Source organism: Staurois parvus, unplaced genomic scaffold (genome assembly GCF_062004578.1).
Source record: "Staurois parvus isolate SC_StPar_1 unplaced genomic scaffold, SC_StPar_1.0 ptg000109l, whole genome shotgun sequence".
NCBI lineage: Eukaryota > Metazoa > Chordata > Amphibia > Anura > Ranidae > Staurois > Staurois parvus.
In genome coordinates this window covers 1,150,281-1,171,756 of record NW_028317905.1, presented here as the reverse complement: position 1 = coordinate 1,171,756, position 21,476 = coordinate 1,150,281, and the positions used below count along the sequence as shown (strand labels likewise).

The following is a 21,476-nucleotide window of genomic DNA, read 5'->3' as shown; positions in this document are numbered from 1 at the left end:
CCATGTATAATACATAAGGGGGGGATATGATCTCCATGTATAATACATAAGGGGGATATGATCACCATGTATAATACATAAGGGGGATATGATCTCCATGTATAATACATAAGGGGGGATATGATCTCCATGTATAATACATAAGGGGGGGATATGATCTCCATGTATAATACATAAGGGGGATATGATCACCATGTATAATACATAAGGGGGGATATGATCTCCATGTATAATACATAAGGGGGGATATGATCTCCATGTATAATACATAAGGGGGGGATATGATCTCCATGTATAATACATAATGGGGGGATATGATCTCCATGTATAATACATAAGGGGGGATATGATCACCATGTATAATACATAAGGGGGGATATGATCTCCATGTATAATACATAAGGGGGATACGATCACCATGTATAATACATAAGGGGGGATACGATCTCCATGTATAATACATAAGGGGGATACGATCACCATGTATAATACATAAGGGGGGATGTGATCTCCACGTATAATACATAAGGGGGGATATGATCTCCACGTATAATACATAAGGGGGGATATGATCTCCACGTATAATACATAAGGGGGATATGATCTCCACGTATAATACATAAGGGGGGATATGATCTCCACGTATAATACATAAGGGGGGATATGATCACCACGTATAATACATAAGGGGGATATGATCTCCACGTATAATACATAAGGGGGGATATGATCTCCACGTATAATACATAAGGGGGGATATGATCTCCACGTATAATACATAAGGGGGATACGATCACCACGTATAATACATAAGGGGGGATACGATCTCCACGTATAATACATAAGGGGGATACGATCACCATGTATAATACATAAGGGGGATACGATCACCATGTATAATACATAAGGGGGGATGTGATCTCCACGTATAATACATAAGGGGGGATATGATCTCCATGTATAATACATAAGGGGGGATATGATCTCCACGTATAATACATAAGGGGGATATGATCTCCACGTATAATACATAAGGGGGGATATGATCTCCACGTATAATACATAAGGGAGGATATGATCACCACGTATAATACATAAGGGGGATATGATCTCCACGTATAATACATAAGGGGGGATATGATCTCCACGTATAATACATAAGGGGGGATATGATCTCCACGTATAATACATAAGGGGGGATATGATCACCACGTATAATACATAAGGGGGGATATGATCTCCACGTATAATACATAAGGGGGATATGATCTCCACGTATAATACATAAGGGGGGATATGATCTCCACGTATAATACATAAGGGGGGGATATGATCACCATGTATAATACATAAGGGGGGATATGATCTCCATGTATAATACATAAGGGGGATATGATCTCCATGTATAATACATAAGGGGGATATGATGTCCATGTATAATACATAAGGGGGATATGATCTCCATGTATAATACATAAGGGGGGATATAATGTCCATGTATAATACATAAGGGGGGATATGATCTCCATGTATAATACATAAGGGGGGATATGATCTCCATGTATAATACATAAGGGGGGATATGATCTCCATGTATAATACATAAGGGGGGATATGATCTCCATGTATAAATACATCAGTGGTTCATATAGTGAACTCGGTGTAGTTATTCACCCTGAGGTCATCACAGAGGACAAGGGGGCACTCTTTACGTCTGGAGGAAAATAAATGTAATCTCCAAACACGGAAAGGTTTCTTCACAGTGAGAGCTGTGAGAATGTGGAATAGACTCCCTCAAGAGTTGGTTCTGGCCAGCTCAGTGGATTGCTGTAGGAAAGTCCTGGATTCTTTCTTGGATACACAGAATATAACTGGATATAACATTTATAGGGAAAGGTGATCCAGGGAATATCCGATTGCCTCTTGGGGGATCAGGAAGGAATTTTTTTCCCTGCACAAGCAAATTAAATCATGCTTTGCTGGGTTTTTTTGCCTTCCTCTGTATCAACTGTGGGTATAGGATTATAACTTTTTTTTTTTTTTCTATGGTTGAACTGGATGGACTTTTGTCTTCCTTCAGCCAGACTAACTATGTAACTAGGTACTTTGGAGGACATTTTTTAAATTTTTGTTTTTATTAAAGGATTTGTCAAAGATTGTCCCCTGTCATTTTTACACTACACTTTTTTTTTTTTTGTGAATGCGTAGCAGTACCATGTACCGCTTACTCATTCACAGGGGGGGGCGGGATCTGGGGGCCAGATTCTGATAATACCCCGCCTACAGACCCCCACAACCACCGGCCAGGGTTGTGGGGAAGAGGCCCTTTTCTCCATCAACATAGGGAAAAGGTGCTTTTGGGGGGGGGGAGCCCCCCTGCCCCCCTCACATCATTCCCCCATGTTGAGGGCATGTGGCTTGGTATGGATGGGAGGGGGGACCCCATGCCGGTTTCTTTTTTTATACTTTTAATTGTTGGGCAATGGCAGCAATTTTTTTGACATTCCGCTGTCAGCGGGGTTCCCAGCTGAAACATGAAATAATATTTGACTACTAAAATACAGCATGACTTAATAATATAACTCCTGTGGTATTTTAGTAGCTGAGCGGTATCTTACCACATTCTCAGATACCGCTCAGTAAATTGTCCCTGTTTGAAGTTTGTGGTCGAACTCTCAGTAGGTTCGGATGTTCGACCGCGATCCGAACAGGGGGGTGTTCGGCCCATCACTAGTGAAGATTAGTGCTCAAGTTTTGTTGGAGGGGAGGGAGGGGATTTCTGCTGACACATAATACTCATACATTTTGGTGGGGGGTTGCCGTTTGGCATATTTGGGCACTATTGTAAACAAAATATGCAGCGCTATAGTTAATAAGTGTTCAGGACAGGGGTGGAGTGACAACTCATGGGGCCCCCGGGCAATAGGGGATCATGGGGCCCCTGTATCCTTGCCCAAACTCAAAAAAGCCTATGAAAAAGGTACCAGGAGCATCTCATGGCGCCCCCTACTGACCCCGGGCCCTAGGGCAGTGCCCGAGTTTCCAAAAGGTCTATCCGCCTCTGGTTCAGGAACATATATCTCACTATATAGAATTCAAAAAAATGCAAAAAAATAGTGCGATATCAATATTGAAAAGTGATGATCATCAGGGATCTGGTCAGCGGCAGGGGGCTCCACTGGTGTATAGACACAGAATTGGCACTCCAAACCTCTCCACCGGACCCTCACAGCATATTATGATTACTATTATTATTATTACACAGCATTTATATAGCGCCAAAAGGTTTGCTCAGCGCTGTACATTATAGAGGGGGACAGAACATGAGACAATACAGTAACAAGACAAAACACGAGGAGTTCGAGGGCCCTGCTCTTCCGAGCTTACAATCTAGGATATGCGGACAACTCCTTCCATGCGTTACCATCATAAGAACGACTGCCAAATGGATACTACTCCACCTTGAAATGGCTCAGATACAAGCCACCAGACAAAGGTATTTGATAGTGTAGTCATTTTTAATAGTTTGGCACAGTTTCCAGATGAACAGGATACATCAATGATAGGTATGCAAACCAGTACATACAATAGCACGAAACGTGTCAGGGAGGAGCCTCGACGCGCTGATGTCATGCCGCTGAGGCCGCATGGTGGTCCGGCGGTCATCTTAGCTATTGTATGTACTGCTCTGCATACCTATCATTGATGTATCCTGTTCACCCTCGAACCCCTTGTGTATTGTACTGTATTGTCTCATGTACTGTCCGCCACTGTCCGCCACTAGAATGTAAAGCACTGAGCAAACTTTTTGGCGCTATATAAATACTGTATAATAATAATAATAATCTGGAAACTGTGCCAAACTATTAAAAATGACTACACTATCAAAAACCTTTGTCTGGTGGCTTGTATCTGAGCCATTTCAAGGTGGAGTAGTATCCATTTGGCAGTCGTTCTTATGATGGTAACGCATGGAAGGAGTTGTCTGCATGCTGTGAGAATTCTGTGTCTATACACCAGTGGAGCCCCCTGCCGCTGACCAGATCCCTGATGATCATCAGTGTCCTTTCTTGGAGTATATATATATATATATATATATATATATATATATATGTGCAAATACCTTGCGCTTCTGGTGAGTGCAAGCATATCTCATTTTATCACAAGAAGTCACAAGCACGGACATTTTCATTCACCATCTTCGTTGGACTGTATGTTATGTGATTATCACTATAAATTTGAAGTCATTATTATTCACTATTATTCACTATTTAATTTTTATCCATTCACGGTTTGTTCGGATTTTATTTTTATAGTGACTTATAATATTTATTTCTTCATTTGTCGGATATAATTGTTGATATTCACCATATATTATTTGTGGCTGTTCAAACACATTTATTTTCACTAACACTTGCTATTTATCCATTCACATGTGTACTCGTCATCTATTAGACGAGATTCATCACTTTTCAATATTGATATTGCACAATTTTTCTGCATTTTGTTTTATTCTATATAGTTAGATATATGTTCCTGAACACTTATTACCTATAGTGCTGCATATTTTGTTTACAATTTTGTTGGAGGATACAGGGGTTCATCCTTTATGCTAGCAGCCAGGGGCGGACTGACAACTCATGGGGCCCCCGGGCAATAGGGGATCATGGGGCCCCTGTGTCCTGGCCCAAACTCAAAAAAGCCTATGAAAAAGGTACCAGGGGCATCTCATGGGGCCCCCTACTGACCCCGGGCACTCGGGCAGTGCTGAGTTTCCAAATGGTCAGTCTGCCCCTGCTAGCAGCTTATGTCATTTTATCTGTGCGCTCACCTACTCTGTATGTTTTTTTTTATATTTGGGCTCTAGGTGACCTTGTCTCAGGACTTCAGTAACCTCACAGTATTCTGTGTTCCCACTGACCCCAAGCATCCTCTGAAATCTAAAGACCCTAGAGCAAGGGTCAGCAAGCCATAGATCACAGCCTGGTGACTGGTAGATTGTGGTCTGGGCTTGCTGACCCACCATTCCAGAGCATCAAACAGAGTGCAGTGCAGAGGGACTACTTGTAATGTTGGAGCTGTAGTAGGGAGCAAGAGCTGCAGAAGCCGATGCCTCCTCTGTAGTGCCGGCTCCTGTCCCATGCGGAGTGATACCAACTGCAATCCACCTCTTATTCCGGCTACCAGTCTCCAGAGTGGTGACAGCATCAGGAAAGAAGAGATCTTCATGTCAGTGTGAAACAATACACTGGGCATAATAGTAAAGGGCTGCTTTCACACTGACGTGCTGCGGTTTACCCACACCTTGGGTGCAGTGCAGTGTACCTGCGACTTTCCTGCGGGTTCGCTACGCTTATTTATTATATTATTTCAGGTACTTATATAGTGCCGTCAATTTACGCAGCGCTTTACATATATGTTGTACATTCACATCAGTCCCTAACCCTCAAGGGGTGTACAATCTAAGGTCCCTAACTTACATTCATACATACACATATTGGGGCCAATTTAGACAGGATCCAATTCACCTGCCATCATGTCTTTTGAGTGTGGGAGGAAACTGGAGTAACCAGAGAAAACCCACGCAGGCACAGGGAGAACATGCAAAGTCCAGGCAGGTGGTGCCGTGGTTGGGATTCGAACCAACAACCCTAGTACTGCCAGGCTGAAGTGCTAACCATTTAGTTGCTGTGCTGCCCAATAGACTTCTATTATATCCTGCGGGTTTGGTGCACTTTATGAAAATGCACCGAAATTCATGAATGCAGTAGTTTTGGTGCGCTTCTAGAAAGTGCACCAAACCCGCAGGATAGAAGACTATGGCAAAGCACAGCTAACCCAAGAAAGTCGCAGATGCAATGCACTGCACCTTGCAGTGCAAGTAAACAGCAGCACATCAGTGTGAATGCAGCCTTATCAGGGGCTCAGAAAAGTAAGGGTTCATTTACATTTGCAGTTTGGGGGGAGATAAAACCCCATAGATAAGACGTGTTTTTATTACCCCACCAACCACATCCCCTTTAGCTGTAGTGGCCAGGGGTGTACACATGTCGCAGCCACAGCAGGAGTTATATGCCCTGCCATGGTTGGTGGGTGCAGTACCTGCCAGGCATGACCCATTCTAGTGAATGAGGCTGCTCTGCAAGTGCCCTGCAGCCTTGTGCAGTACAGCAAACAAGGGGTAAAGCAGACAGTGTTGTGTTGCTCTCTAACCAACTGTGACCCCATGGGCCCCGCAAAGGCATGCAGTTACTATAACCCCATGAGCCCCGCAGAAGCATGCAGTTACTATAACCCCATGAACCCTGCAGAAGGATGCAGTTACTATAACCCCATGAACCCCGCAGAAGCATGCAGTTACTATAACCCCATGAACCCCGCAGAAGCATGCAGTTACTATAACCCCATGAACCCCGTAGAAGCATGCAGTTACTATAACCCCATGAGCCCCGCAGAAGCATGCAGTTACTATAACCCCATGGGCCCCGCAGAAGCATGCAGTTACTATAACCCCATGGGACCCGCAGAAGCATGCAGTTACTATAACCCCCTGAACCCCGCAGAAGCATGCAGTTACTATAACCCCATGGGCCCTGCAGAAGCATGCAGTTACTATAACCCCATGGGCCCCGCAGAAGTATGCAGTTACTATAACTCCCTGAACCCCGCAGAAGCATGCAGTTACTATAACCCCATGGGCCCCGCAGAAGCATGCAGTTACTATAACCCCATGGGCCCCGCAGAAGCACGCAGTTACTATAACCCCATGGGCCCTGAAGAAGCATGCAGTTACTATAACCCCATGAACCCTGCAGAAGCACGCAGTTACTTTAACCCCCTGAACCCCGCAGAAGCACGCAGTTACTATAACCCCATGAACCCCGCAGAAGCATGCAGTTACTATAACTCCATGAACCCCGCAGAAGCATGCAGTTACTATAACACCATGGGACCCGCAGAAGCACGCAGTTACTATAACCCCATGAACCCCGGAGAAGCACGCAGTTACTATAACCCCATGAACCCCGCAGAAGCACGCAGTTATTATAACCCCATGGGACCCGCAGAAGCATGCAGTTACTATAACCCCATGGGACCCGCAGAAGCATGCAGTTACTATAACCCCATGAACCCCGCAGAAGCATGCAGTTACTATAACCCCATGAGACCGCAGAAGCACGCAGTTACTATAACCCCATGAACCCCGCAGAAGCATGCAGTTACTATAACCCCATGAACCCCGCAGAAGCATGCAGTTACTATAACCCCATGAACCCCGCAGAAGCACGCAGTTACTATAACCCCATGAACCCCGGAGAAGCACGCAGTTACTATAACCCCATGAACCCTGCAGAGGCATGCAGTTACTATAACCCCATGAACCCCGCAGAACCATGCAGTTACTATAACCCCATGGGACCCGCAGAAGCATGCAGTTACTATAACCCCCTGAACCCCGCAGAAGCACGCAGTTACTATAACCCCATGAACCCCGCAGAAGCATGCAGTTACTATAACCCCATGGGCCCCGCAGAAGCATGCAGTTACTTTAACCCCATGAACCCTGGAGAAGCACGCAGTTACTATAACCGCATGGGCCCCGCAGAAGCATGCAGTTACTATAACCCCCTGGGCCCCGCAGAAGCATACAGTTACTATAACCCCATGAACCCCGCAGAAGCACACAGTTACTCTAACCCCCTCAAGCCCGCAGAAGCATGAAGTTACTATAACCCCATGAACCCCGCAGAAGCATGCAGTTACTATAACCCCATGGGCCCCGCAGAAGCATGCAGTTACTATAACCCCATGAACCCCACAGAAGCATACAGTTACTATAACCCCATGGGCCCCGCAGAAGCATGCAGTTATGGGGAGCTTGCAGAGAGGCCCCATTTACTTGAATAGGTAGTGACTGGCAGCCAGTAGCACCCACGAAAAGCAACAAGGGGTTTAATTCCTGCTCCGGCATGTGTACACCTTTGGCTGCTGCCGCAGCAGCTAAAGGGGATAGGGAATGGGACTGTAAAACCTCGACTCAACCACAAGGTTTTACCACCCACAACTTTATGTGTGAACGTAAGGGTGCCGCTGCCGAATTCAACTAAGGGCTCATTCACAAGTGCAGCAGGTGCTGCTGCTCCTCTGAATAGTGGTACAAGTGTGTTTGACAGGTGGTGAGGAGGTGACATTTTGCCTTCTCACCACCTCATATAAACCTATGATTGTCATGCAATGCACGCAATTGTGACACGGTAATATGGCAATTAAAGGTTTAATCAGGTGTGAGGAGGTGACACTGGGCGACACGACACTATTCCGGGTGATTTTTGACTTCTCCCATGTTGTTCAGGTAGATCTCCACCTCTTTGGTTGCCTACCCCTGATATCAAGGAAGACTAGCCAGAGAACTGAGAATAACAAATTATTGACATCATATAAAGGCTGTTGTCCATGGGCATCTCTATGTTGGTGAGAAATGTACCTTCACCATGGGATCATGTTTCTCTCACAAAATTTGAGATCTGTAAATGTCGACGCTAAGCGACGGCATCAGTTTGACATCAGCTTGTGACATTTCTGAGATTATCCATAGTTCACTGACAGGTGCATTTTACCTCCAGTTGACCTCCTTCTGAACTCTACTTGACCTGCTTCAAACAGGTTTCGCATTCCTATAGACTTCTATGGAACTACAAAACCCATTTGGTACGACCAACAGCCTTCATCGCAGGCTCTTATCCTGGCCAAGAGTCGATGACTCAGGATACACCACATACACCATAAAATACACGAGATTGCATTCCATGAAGGTTGACCAACTTTCTGATATTCACATTAAAAAAAACATTTGGCAAACAAATAAAATTCTAACAGATCAAAGGTTGTTATTAGAATTCTCAGATATATTGATCATTAGAAATATTGTAGTAACATTGCCGCACTACTACCACTGAAACTGAATGTCTAACTTTTGTGTACTCACCCATCAAAGTTGACCGTCTGAGAAAACTCTCTTTTAGAATGGGTGTCCCTTTTGTGCTTCACAAATTTATTCTGGACTGAATTCTTCATCGATGGTAAACAGATAGGCAGATGAAGGTGTTCACCAAACGTCTATGGATAAGCCTTGTGTATAGAGTAGGGTGGCTTACTAAACAGAAATTGCATCATGTATTTGTAAGAATGTCTTGACTGGACCAATGCGTTTATGTTCTACTTGGTTAATCTGTAAGGCTTTATTTCTAATGTCTGTCCCCAAGATGTTCCTGAACAACGTAACCACTTTTAGAAGGTCTGATATCTCATGCAAGAGGTTCTACTATCCACTGTAACTAGAACACCAGACTATTATTATAAAGAGTATGAAATTTCCATTATACATCCAACCAACGTTTAGGCTGAAGGATGGAGGTCATGCCGCCTCTCTACAGAATGAAGATAGGTGGACAAAGGTTGTCTTTCGGAGTCTCTCTAAAGAAAGAAGCTGATAGGTGTTGGCTGTCTCTTGTAGTCCTGTTTTTTTAAGAATTGAGCTGGACAGAAGCAAATTGCTTTCCAAAATCTCTCTCGTTAGCTGATGGAGACTTTTTCTTGGGGTCTCGCTCCATAGAATGGATTGGATAGACACAACACAGAGGTATCTCAGACTCTCTCTCTAGAATGAAGCTGAGGAGTTGGAAGCTATATTTTAGGCTGGAGAACGTGGATGCATGGAGGCCATCTCTTGAAGTCACTCCAATGAATGAAAATGGTTGGCCATGCCTCTTGCAGGAATTCTCTCCAGAGTCAGGTTGGGGGAATGGAGGGATGCTCTTTCTCTCTATAGGTGTCTCTCTCTCGGTGTAGAAGAAGTTTTCTCTGGAAGTATCTCATACAAAGCAGAGCGTGAAGGATGCAATGTGTCACAGTCAGACCGGTCCCTCCTGTAACAGTGGGCGGCTCTTCTTACACTAATAATCTATATTTATATACAGCTTGTTAATCCTGTCATACTGCAGGCTCCTCACTTATAACTGTCTCACATACATTATCTTTTCCCCCACCCCCAAAGACTCTTTTTATCCTGCATAATACATATCTGTGGGTGGCTAACTTATTAATACTAATTATCTCTCTGTATAACGAGTTTTACAAGTATTGCCAAACTATAAACCTCTCTGCTCCTACTTTACTAGTCAACTATGACAATGGAATCTCTCTATTACTAAACCATACTCCTCTCATCACTCATTTATTACTGAGCTATACTCCTCTCCCATCACCTCTCTTTTATCAAACTGTACTCCTTTCTCCTCACCGATCTGCTACTGAATTGTACTCCTCTCCCATCACCTCCCTTTTATCAAACTGTACTCCTTTCTCCTCACCGATCTGCTACTGAATTGTACTCCTCTCCCATCGCCTCCCTTTTATCAAACTGTACTCCTTTCTCCTCACTGATCTGCTACTGAATTGTACTCCTCTCCCATCGCCTCCCTTTTATCAAACTGTACTCCTTTCTCCTCACCGATCTGCTACTGAATTGTACTCCTCTCCCATCGCCTCCCTTTTATCAAACTGTACTCCTTTCTCCTCACCGATCTGCTACTGAATTGTACTCCTCTCCCATCGCCTCCCTTTTATCAAACTGTACTCCTTTCTCCTCACCGATCTGCTACTGAATTGTACTCCTCTCCCATCACCTCCCTTTTATCAAACTGTACTCCTTTCTCCTCACTGATCTGCTACCAGAGGCAGACTGACCATTTGGAAACTTGGGCACTGCCCGAGGGCCTGGGGTCAGTAGGGAACCCCATGAGATGCCCCTGGTACCTTTTTCATAGGCTTTTTGAGTTTGGGCAAGGACACAGGGGCCCCATGATCCCCTATTGCCTGGGGGCCCCATGAGTTGTCAGTCCGCCTCTGTCTGCTACTCAATTGTACTCCTCTCCCCACACCTCCCTTTTATCAAAATGTACTCCTTTCTCTTTAATGATCTATTACTAATCTATAATCTTGTCTCCTCATCTCTAAATTACTAAACTATACTCGTCTCACATCACATCTCTGATTCTATATGGCACTCCTTTATTCTCAACTCTCTATTACTGGACTATGCTCCTCTTGTATTACCTATTTATTACTTATTTATTTTCCTCTCCCTCACCTCTCCATTACCAGATTATACTCCTCTCTCCTCACCTCTCTATTCCTAATCTATACTCCTCTCTCCTCACCTCTCTGTTCCTAAACTATACTCATCTCTCCTCTCTGTTCCTAAACTATACTCCTCTCTCCTCACATCTCTGTTCCTAAACTATACTCCTCTCCTCTCTGTTCCTAAACTATACTCCTCTCTCCTCACCTCTCTGTTCCAAAACTTTACTTCTTTCCTCAACTTTCTACTCTTTCCAAACCTCCCAATTATTAAACAATACTCCTCTCTCCTCACCTCTCTGTTCCTAAACTATACTCCTCTCTCCTCACCTCTCTATTCCTAAACTATACTCCTCTCTCCTCACATCTCTGTTCCTAAACTATACTCCTCTCCTCTCTGTTCCTAAACTATACTCCTCTCTCCTCACCTCTCTGTTCCAAAACTTTACTTCTTTCCTCAACTTTCTACTCTTTCCAAACCTCCCAATTATTAAACAATACTCCTCTCTCCTCACCTCTCTGTTCCTAAACTATACTCCTCTCTCCTCACCTCTCTGTTCCTAAACTATACTCCTCTCTCCTCACCTCTCTGTTCCTAAACTATACTCCTCTCTCCTCACCTCTGTGTTCCTAAACTATACTCCTCTCTCCTCACCTCTCTATTCCTAAACTATACTCCTCTCTCCTCACATCTCTGTTCCTAAACTATACTCCTCTCTCCTCACATCTCTGTTCCTAAACTATACTCCTCTCTCCTCACATCTCTGTTCCTCAACTATACTCCTCTCTCCTCACCTCTCTGTTCCTAAACTATACTCCTCTCTCCTCACCTCTCTGTTCCTCAACTATACTCCTCTCTCCTCACCTCTCTGTTCCTCAACTATACTCCTCTCTCCTCACCTTTCTGTTGCTAAACTATACTCATCTCTCCTCACCGCTCTGTTCCTAAACTATACTTCTCTCTCCTCACCTCTCTGTTCCAAAACTTTACTTCTTTCCTCAACTTTCTACTCTTTCCAAACCTCCCAATTATTAAACAATACTCCTCTCTCCTCACCTCTCTGTTCCTAAACTATACTCCTCTCTCCAACTCTCTGTTCCTAAACTATACTCCTCTCTCTTCACCTCTCTGTTCCAAAATTTTACTTCTTTCCTCAACCTTCTACTCTTTCCAGACCTCCCAATTACTAAACAATATTCATCTCCCCTCACCTCTCTTTTCCTCAACAATACTCCTTTTTCCTCAACTCTCTATTCCTAATCTATACTCCTCTCTCCTCACCTCTCTATTCCTAAACTATACTCCTCTCTCCTCACCTCTCTGTTCCTACACTATACTCCTCTCTCCTCACCTCTCTGTTCCTAAACTATACTCCTCTCTCCTCACCTCTCTGTTCCTAAACTATACTCCTCTCTCCTCACCTCTCTGTTCCTCAACTATACTCCTCTCTCCTCACCTCTCTGTTCCTCAACTGTACTCCTCTCTCCTCACCTCTCTGTTCCTCAACTGTACTCCTCTCTCCTCACCTCTCTGTTCCTCAACTATACTCCTCTCTCCTCACCTCTCTGTTCCTAAACTGTACTCCTCTCTCTTCACCTCTCTGTTCCTAAACTGTACTCCTCTCTCCTCACCTCTCTGTTCCTCAACTATACTCCTCTCTCCTCACCTTTCTGTTCCTCAACTATACTCCTCTCTCCTCACCTCTCTGTTCCTAAACTATACTCCTCTCTCCTCACATCTCTGTTCCTAAACTATACTCCTCTCTCCTCACATCTCTGTTCCTAAACTGTACTCCTCTCTCCTCACCTCTCTGTTCCTAAACTATACTCCTCTCTCCTCACATCTCTGTTCCTAAACTGTACTCCTCTCTCCTCACCTCTCTGTTCCTCAACTATACTCCTCTCTCCTCACATCTCTGTTCCTAAACTATACTCCTCTCTCCCCACCTTTCTGTTCCTAAACTATACTCCTCTCTCCTCACATCTCTGTTCCTAAACTATACTCCTCTCTCCTCACCTCTCTGTTCCTAAACTATACTCCTCTCTCCTCACCTCTCTGTTCCTAAACTATACTCCTCTCTCCTCACCTCTCTGTTCCTAAACTATACTCCTCTCTCCTCACCTCTCTGTTCCTCAACTATACTCCTCTCTCCTCACATCTCTGTTCCTAAACTGTACTCCTCTCTCCTCACCTCTCTGTTCCTCAACTATACTCCTCTCTCCTCACATCTCTGTTCCTAAACTATACTCCTCTCTCCTCACCTTTCTGTTCCTAAACTATACTCCTCTCTCCTCACATCTCTGTTCCTAAACTATACTCCTCTCTCCTCACCTCTCTGTTCCTAAACTATACTCCTCTCTCCTCACCTCTCTGTTCCTAAACTATACTCCTCTCTCCTCACCTCTCTATTCCTAAACTATACTCCTCTCTCCTCACCTCTCTGTTCCTAAACTATACTCCTCTCTCCTCACCTCTCTGTTCCAAAACTTTACTTCTTTCCTCAACATTCTACTCTTTCCAAACCTCCCAATTATTAAACAATACTCATCTCCCCTCACCTCTCTATTCCTAAACTAAACTCCTCTCTCCTCATCTCTCTATTCCTCAACTATACTGTGTCTTCTCATCTCTCTATTGCCTATACTCCTCTCTCCCAACCTCACAATTAGTAAATATTACTCCTCTCTTTTCAACTTGCTATTACTAAACCATACTTCTCTTTCCTATGTTTTTGGTTAGGCATAGGCTAAGAGGCTGGGGAGACCGACACCTCTATTGCTGGCTAAATCCAGAAACCAAACCAATTGAACAATCTTTAACACCCTTATTGATTGTATCTCAGTCGGTGCCAGGTGCCTCATAAACCGTCATCCACTAAAGCTGCTGTCATGTGATGTCTATGGGTACCTCTGTCTTTCTAAGAGCTGTCCATTTTAAATGGCCACATGAACATACCCTTACACGCCATAACTTCTTTCAGCTGTAATTGTGTTCCAAACATCCAAAGCACAAAGTATTAATATAGAAGGAGACTTGATGGCTGTGGGGCAAGAGGGGTAGCTGATGACGGACCTTCCTCCAAGTTCCCCAAAAACTTGCTGGGTGCCAAGTCTGGGTTACATGCGAGGACTACCCCAGGGTGGGTTCTTCTGGGCTACAATAAGCACCTGTACACATGGGGTGCCTTTACTCTCATGCCGTTTTCATCAATGCACTGGGACAAAGCTGAGGTTGCCATCAGGGAATAATCGACCTTAAGGCGGGCCTCTACTCTTAAAGATGAACGTACACCATATACACGTGCACAACTGTTCTCCAGTTAACTCTTGGGTCCCCATGTAAATGTGCATCTTCCCACTGTAGCTTGCAATTAGGTGGGCTGTGCCAAAAACACTGACTACAACCTGTCCAGCATTCTCACACTACTGGTCCTCATACTAGCATGGAACCCCGCCGTGCACGCAACTGTAACTCTTGACATTTCGTACCTCTGTTTAGGATGGAAACCTCTGAGGTGCAGCTCCACTCTGGTTGATATAGAAGCGGAATGCGGAGTAGGGAGTGCCGACATTTCCCTCACATCTAGTGGTTGGTCCACCTATTTCGGGTACACTTTTCGAGCAGGCTTCTTGTTGACTGTACCTTTGTGGCCTATGGCAACCACATGTATAACTTATACTAGGATGACTCTTTACGTGCCAACTCTTCATATCCCATGTGCGAGTGACCTAAACCTTAGACCATAGGTGTGGGTTACTTCTGTTGCACTCCTTTAAAGAACTTCAAACCAGGCAGAAGGCAATATTTTAATGCTTTACTGAATAAAGTGCGAAAAAGGAAAAAGAGCTGTTCTTTTGCTGGACTTTGTACTAAGTCCTTAATCCTACACAGGCTATGTGCTGTCCCAGCATACCTGCAAAGGTAGAGTCCATGGAAATATAGATTCATTAGTGGCAATCCCCAGTGGCTGCTGTCTTCGGGGAAAACCCCAAGTTGGAAGGCTCTCACATCTTTCGGGCTCCTTAGTGGCTGTATCCCTCATGGAACATGGCTAATGGACTAGCAGCAAGGCTCTCGAACTCCTGCAGGGGAATGTTTCTCTTCTCTAGACCACTGTCTTTCTTTTATAAATACAATAAATATATATAAGCTGAAATATCAACTTACATCCCCACGCTTAAATAATGGTGAAGGATAAAATAACAAAACTGCATTGATAAGATCATATATACTATAACAAAGCAGCCATTTTGAATAATAATATGCAAATAGATGAGTAGATTAAACCGTCCTCATAAACAGCGCTCAGTTATCAAATTACCCTAAAACATTAGGATCCTATGTACACAGATATCATATGGAGAATGGAAAGGAAAGCAAGACGTCCAAACACCAAAGTGTACAAATGTGAAGAAAGTTCAGTTCACTTGATCGATGTAATATTCCTTTAAGACAGTCCAATACATCATCATTGTGATCCTGCAGTGATTAACATCCAGGGGCGGACTGACAACTCATGGGGCCCCCCGGGCAATAGGGGATCATGGGGCCCCTGTGTCCTTGCCCAAACTAAAAAAAAACAATGAAAAAGGTACCAGGGGCATCTCATGGGGCCCCCTACTGGCCCCGGGAATCGGGCAGTGCCCGAGTTTCCAAATGGTCAGTGGAGGTGGCACGGGCAGGGGGGAATACAAAGAGCTCAGTTTTGGAGAGGTTGAGTTTGAGGAAGTGGAGTGATCATAATAGTTTTCCCTCTTTTATTGTCCTTATTTCTTCTTCACTCAGTTCTTTTATCCTCTTCCTTTGTCTGCCTGGGTTCCCCAGATGACTTGTCAGATCAAAATTGTAGGGATTAGCATTTTTTCGTAGTACCTTCCTATACGGGTTACTGCGGCAGATCATGGAGTCTTCAAAGGGCTGAGCACATAGTCTATAGTGCTTGTTGAGCTGATGGGGGTTTTATCTTCTATATCAGACTGATGACAGTTCTCAACCCACTTCTGGCATATGTCGGGGTCCCGCGGAAAGCGGAAGAAGGCCAGGTCAGACTGCTGTTGCGGGTGCAATTGGGGGCAGACCAGGGGCGGGCTGACAACTCATGGGGCCCCCGGGAAACAGGGGATCATGGGACCCCTGTGTCCTTGCCCAAACTCAAAAAAGCCTATGAAAAAGGTACCTGGGGCATCTCATGGGGCCCCCTACTGACCCCGGCACTGCCCGAGTTTCCAAATGGTCAGTCCGCCCCTGGGGCGGACTTCTTTTATATTACATGCTCAGTGGGTCAGACTTAGAGATAACCCGCCAAAAAACAAAAGAACCGGGAAGGGCATTAACCCCTACTCTCCCGTCCAGGGCAGCACCTAACTAGCTAGTTCTAATCTGCTTACAGGTTCTATTTGATTGGTGCTGGTCCAGTTGAGGGCATTTAGGTTCCTTTTGGCCCACCTCACCATAACTTGAGGGCAGGGGCGGACTGACCATAGGAGCACTCGGGCACTGCCCGAGGGCCCGGGGTCAGTAGAGGGCCCCATGACATGCCCCTGGTACCTTTCATTGGCTTTTTCATAGGCTTTTTTGGGTGTGGGCGAGGACACAGGGGCCCCATGATCCCCTATTGCCCAGGGGCCCCATGAGTTGTCAGTCCACCCCTGTTTAAGGGGTTATATTATTAACCAATCAAAGGAGAGCCAGAGGTATGAATGTTTCAGAAACATATGTCCACTGTACAGATATACTAGCATATAATATACAGTCTTGTACAGTAAGTACACAGAAAAATTGACATGGTGCATTCATTCTCATAATATAAATGAATGTAAATGCAGATTTGACAAAAAGCCAAAATAAGTACACCCCTACATTTACCACCCCTTTAAAGCCAAGAAAGTACAATCAAATGTTCCAGATTAGGTGACAGTGATGAGAACCTCCTTAGGGAGTATACCGGTGGAGAGTGTCTTATTTACACCTCAGATACATAGAGTCTGTGTTCTCTGTGATACTGATGTGTGTGATGTCATCATGCAAAAATCAGAAGAATTCTCAATGGCCCTGAGAAAGAAGACTGTTGAAGTCCATCATGAGTCTGGGAAATATATTAAAATGTGATTTCACCAAATTATTTGAAATCAATCATTTCACTGTAGGGAAAAAAATATACAAGTTGTATATATATCGAACAACTCCTAATTTGTCCAGGATACGCTGGCCCAGCAAATACAGCCTAGGAGCTCATGGTGGAAGCTAAAAGAAGTCTCAACTAACCTCAGAATTTTATTAGAAGATCTGTAGATAACCTTTACGATACCCCTTGCAACAGTTGGTGTCAACATACATATATCTTCAAACACAAAGAGGTTGTACCAATTTAACCTGCATAAAAGGTGTGCAACAACACAGCCTTTGCTGTCCAAAAAAGTACATTAGTTTGCTATTAAACTATATGGGGAAAGACCAGACCTTCTGGAACAATGTGCTGTGTACTGATGAATCAGACAGAGTTGTATAGCATTAACAGTGCACATGTTTGGCACAAACTGAGGACAACAGTTTAGGACAGTGGTCTCCAAACTACAGCCCAGGGCCCAAATGCAGCCCTTTGCTTTTATCTGGCCCTTGGGGCACTATTTTATTCTCTGACACTATCAAGGGGGCACAATTCCTTCCAATTACACCAATGATGGGGCACAGCTCCTGCCAATGACAACAATGAGGCCCAGTTACACCAATGATGGGGTACAATTCCTCCCAATGAGACCAGTGGTGGGGCACAATTCCTCCCAATGGAACCAATGATGGGGCAATATTCCTACCGATGACATCAATGATAGGGCACTATTCCTATCGATGATACCAATGATGGGGCACTATTCCTACCAATGATACCAATGATGGGGCACTATTCCTACCGATGACATCAATGATGGGGCACTACTCCTACCGATGACATCAATGATGGGGCGCTATTCCTACCGATGACATCAATGATGGGGCACAGTTCCTCCCAATGACAACAATTGGGCCCAATTACACCAATGATGGGGCACAATTCCTCCCAATGAGACCAGTGGTGGGGCACAATTGCTCCCAATGAAACCAATGATGGGGCATTATTCCTACCGATGGCATTAATGATAGGGCACTATTCCTATCGATGATACCAATGATGGGGCACTATTCCTATCGATGATACCAATGATGGGGCACTATTCCTATCGATGACATCAATGATGGGGCACTATTCCTATCGATGATACCAATGATGGGGCACTATTCCTACCGATGACATCAATGATGGGGCACTATTCCTATCGATGATACCAATGATGGGGCACTATTCCTACCGATGATACCAATGATGGGGCACTATTCCTACCGATGACATCAATGATGGGGCACTATCCATACCGATGACCTTAATGATGGGGCACTATTCCTACCGATGACCTCAATGATGGGGCACTATTCCTACCGATGACATCAATGATGGGGCACTATTCTTATCGATGACATCAATGATGGGGCACTATTCCTATCGATTACATCAATGATGGGGCACAGTTCCTCCCAATGACAACATTGGGGCCCAATTACACCAATGATGGGGCACAATTCCTCCCAATGAGACCAGTGGTGGGGCACAATTCCTCCCAATGAAACCAATGATGGGGCATTATTCCTACCGATGACATCAATGATAGGGCACTATTCCTATCGATGATACCAATGATGGGGCACTATTCCTACCGATGACATCAATGATGGGACACTATTCCTATCGATGATACCAATGATGGGGCACTATTCCTATCGATGATACCAATGATGGGGCACTATTCCTACCGATGACATCAATGATGGGGCACTATTCCTATCGATGATACCAATGATGGGGCACTATTCCTAACGATGACATCAATGATGGGGCACTATTCCTATCGATGATACCAATGATGGGGCACTATTCCTACCGATGATACCAATGATGGGGCACTATTCCTACCGATGACATCAATGATGGGGCACTATCCATACCGATGACCTTAATGATGGGGCACTATTCCTACCGATGACCTCAATGATGGGGCACTATTCCTATCGATGACATCTATGATGGGGCACTATTCCTATCGATGACATCTATGATGGGGCACTATTCCTATCGATGACATCTATGATGGGGCACTATTCCTATCGATGACATCTATGATGGGGCACTATTCCTATCGATTACATCAATGATGGGGCACAGTTCCTCCCAATGACAACATTGGGGCCCAATTACACCAATGATGGGGCACAATTCCTCCCAATGAGACCACTGGTGGGGCACAATTCCTCCCAATGAAACCAATGATGGGGCATTATTCCTACCGATGACATCAATGATAGGGCACTATTCCTATCGATGATACCAATGATGGGGCACTATTCCTACCGATGACATCAATGATGGGGCACTATTGCTACCGATGACATCAATGATGGGGCACAATTCCTCCCAATGACAACAATGGGGCCCAATTACACCAATGATGGGGCACAATTCCTCCCAATGAGACCACTGGTGGGGCACAATTCCTCCCAATGAGACCACTGGTGGGGCACAATTCCTCCCAATGAAACCAATGATGGGCACTATTCCTACCGATGTCATCAATGATAGGGGCACTATTCCTACCAATGATACCAATGATGGGGCACTATTCCTACCGATGACATCAATGATGGGGCACTATTCCTACCAATGACATCAATGATGGGGCACTATTCCTACTGATGATACCAACAATTGGGTGCATTGACACCAATGATGAGGAACAATTCCTCCCACTGACCCCAAAGATGAGGCATTATTTACTCCAACTAATTCCAGGATATTTTCTACTCTCGATGGCCAGAGTGTGGCCCCACCAAAGTCTGCAGAACAGTAAACTGGCTTAGGACCCCTGGTTTAGGAGAAGAACCTCATACCAGCTCTGAAGCATGGTGGTGGATGAGTTATAGTTGGGGCTGATTTGCAGCTTCAGGGTCTGGACAGCTTGCAATTATTGAGTCAACTTTGATTTCTGCATCATATCAGAGTGTGCTTGATAAGAATGTGAGGCCATCTGAATGAAAGTTGATGTTGAATCAAGAATGGATCTTTAAGCACGATAATGATCTGAAACACAGTAGCGAATCCACCAGAAATGTTTCAGAAATAACAAATGGAGGGTAATGGACTACCTAGTCAAAACCCTGACTTAAATCCCATTGAAACATTGTGAGGGATTTGAAACACGCAGTTCATGCAAGGAAAACCCACAAACATACTGCAACTGAAGAAATTTTGCATACAAGAATGGTCAAACATTTCACCGAGTCAATGTCAGGGAATGACTGGTGGGCAGGTGTGCAATTTGCCTAGACAAAGTAATAAATTCAAGTGCCTGGTTAATATCCTTTGAGATGTACCAAAGTTGCTGCCATTGCCTAATCTGTTCTTACCTTTTTTCACGGGCTCTTTGATCTTTTGTGCCACCTCAACTGGTCCCCTTATCTGTATTTGCTTTGTCCCCACTTTGTTTTCTGTATGTACCCCTCCTCCCTTTTTAATTTTTTGTTATTTTGTATGTCCTATTTTATGAGCACACGTTTTCTGTTTTACATTTTGTAGGTTTAAAAACTTCAACAAATTTAGATTGAACACAAAAAGTAGTTACTGCTAGAGGGGACAATACCAGCTTCTGAGGCCAATTGTGCACGTAACATTTTTCACAGAATACCATTACATCTATTGATATTTTGGTTGAATAAACTATTGAAAAAGGCAAATTTTCCTTGTGTTTTCATTCAAGTATTTCACCTTTGAATGAAGATCTACTGTAATGTTTGCAAGTTCAAATATGTTGCAAAATCAACCATTTCTATGGGTGTACTTACTTTTTCATGGGATTGTATGGGGATAAGACACAAATGTTAAAATGACTGCGATTTTTGTGTTGCCTAGGGCAGCACAAGACCTAAATACACCACTGCCAGTGGACCAATGTTTTTATCGGACAGGACCAGATCGGATGTCGGCGGGTGTCAACAGACACATGTCTGTTGACATCCACCACTCCATTGCGGGCAATAGAGGATTCGATTGGGTCTACCTTCCAGTTTTTTAGGACCCTCTATTGCCCACTATGGAGTGGCGAATGTCAACAGACATGTGCACGTTGTTTGGAGTCTGCCCTGTATGAAAGGGGCCTTAGGCCAAATTCACACTGGCCTACCAATCTGTAGATCTGTGTGAAGGGTCGTTTCTATCTGCACAGGATGCACAGGCGTTCAATGCAGCCCCATGGAG

At 44.4% G+C, this 21,476-nt stretch overlaps 1 protein-coding gene across 1 annotated transcript in view; it reads right to left on the bottom strand.

The window, feature by feature from the left end:
- Nucleotides 1-9,918, bottom strand: part of LOC149467470 (FH2 domain-containing protein 1-like) — a 66,873-nt gene extending 56,955 nt beyond the window's left edge. The window contains exon 1 of the mRNA XM_089671633.1: nucleotides 8,987-9,918. The gene's annotated coding sequence lies outside the window, so the exon portion shown is untranslated. The remainder of the gene's footprint in view (nucleotides 1-8,986) is intronic.
- Nucleotides 9,919-21,476: the final 11,558 nt, after the last annotated feature.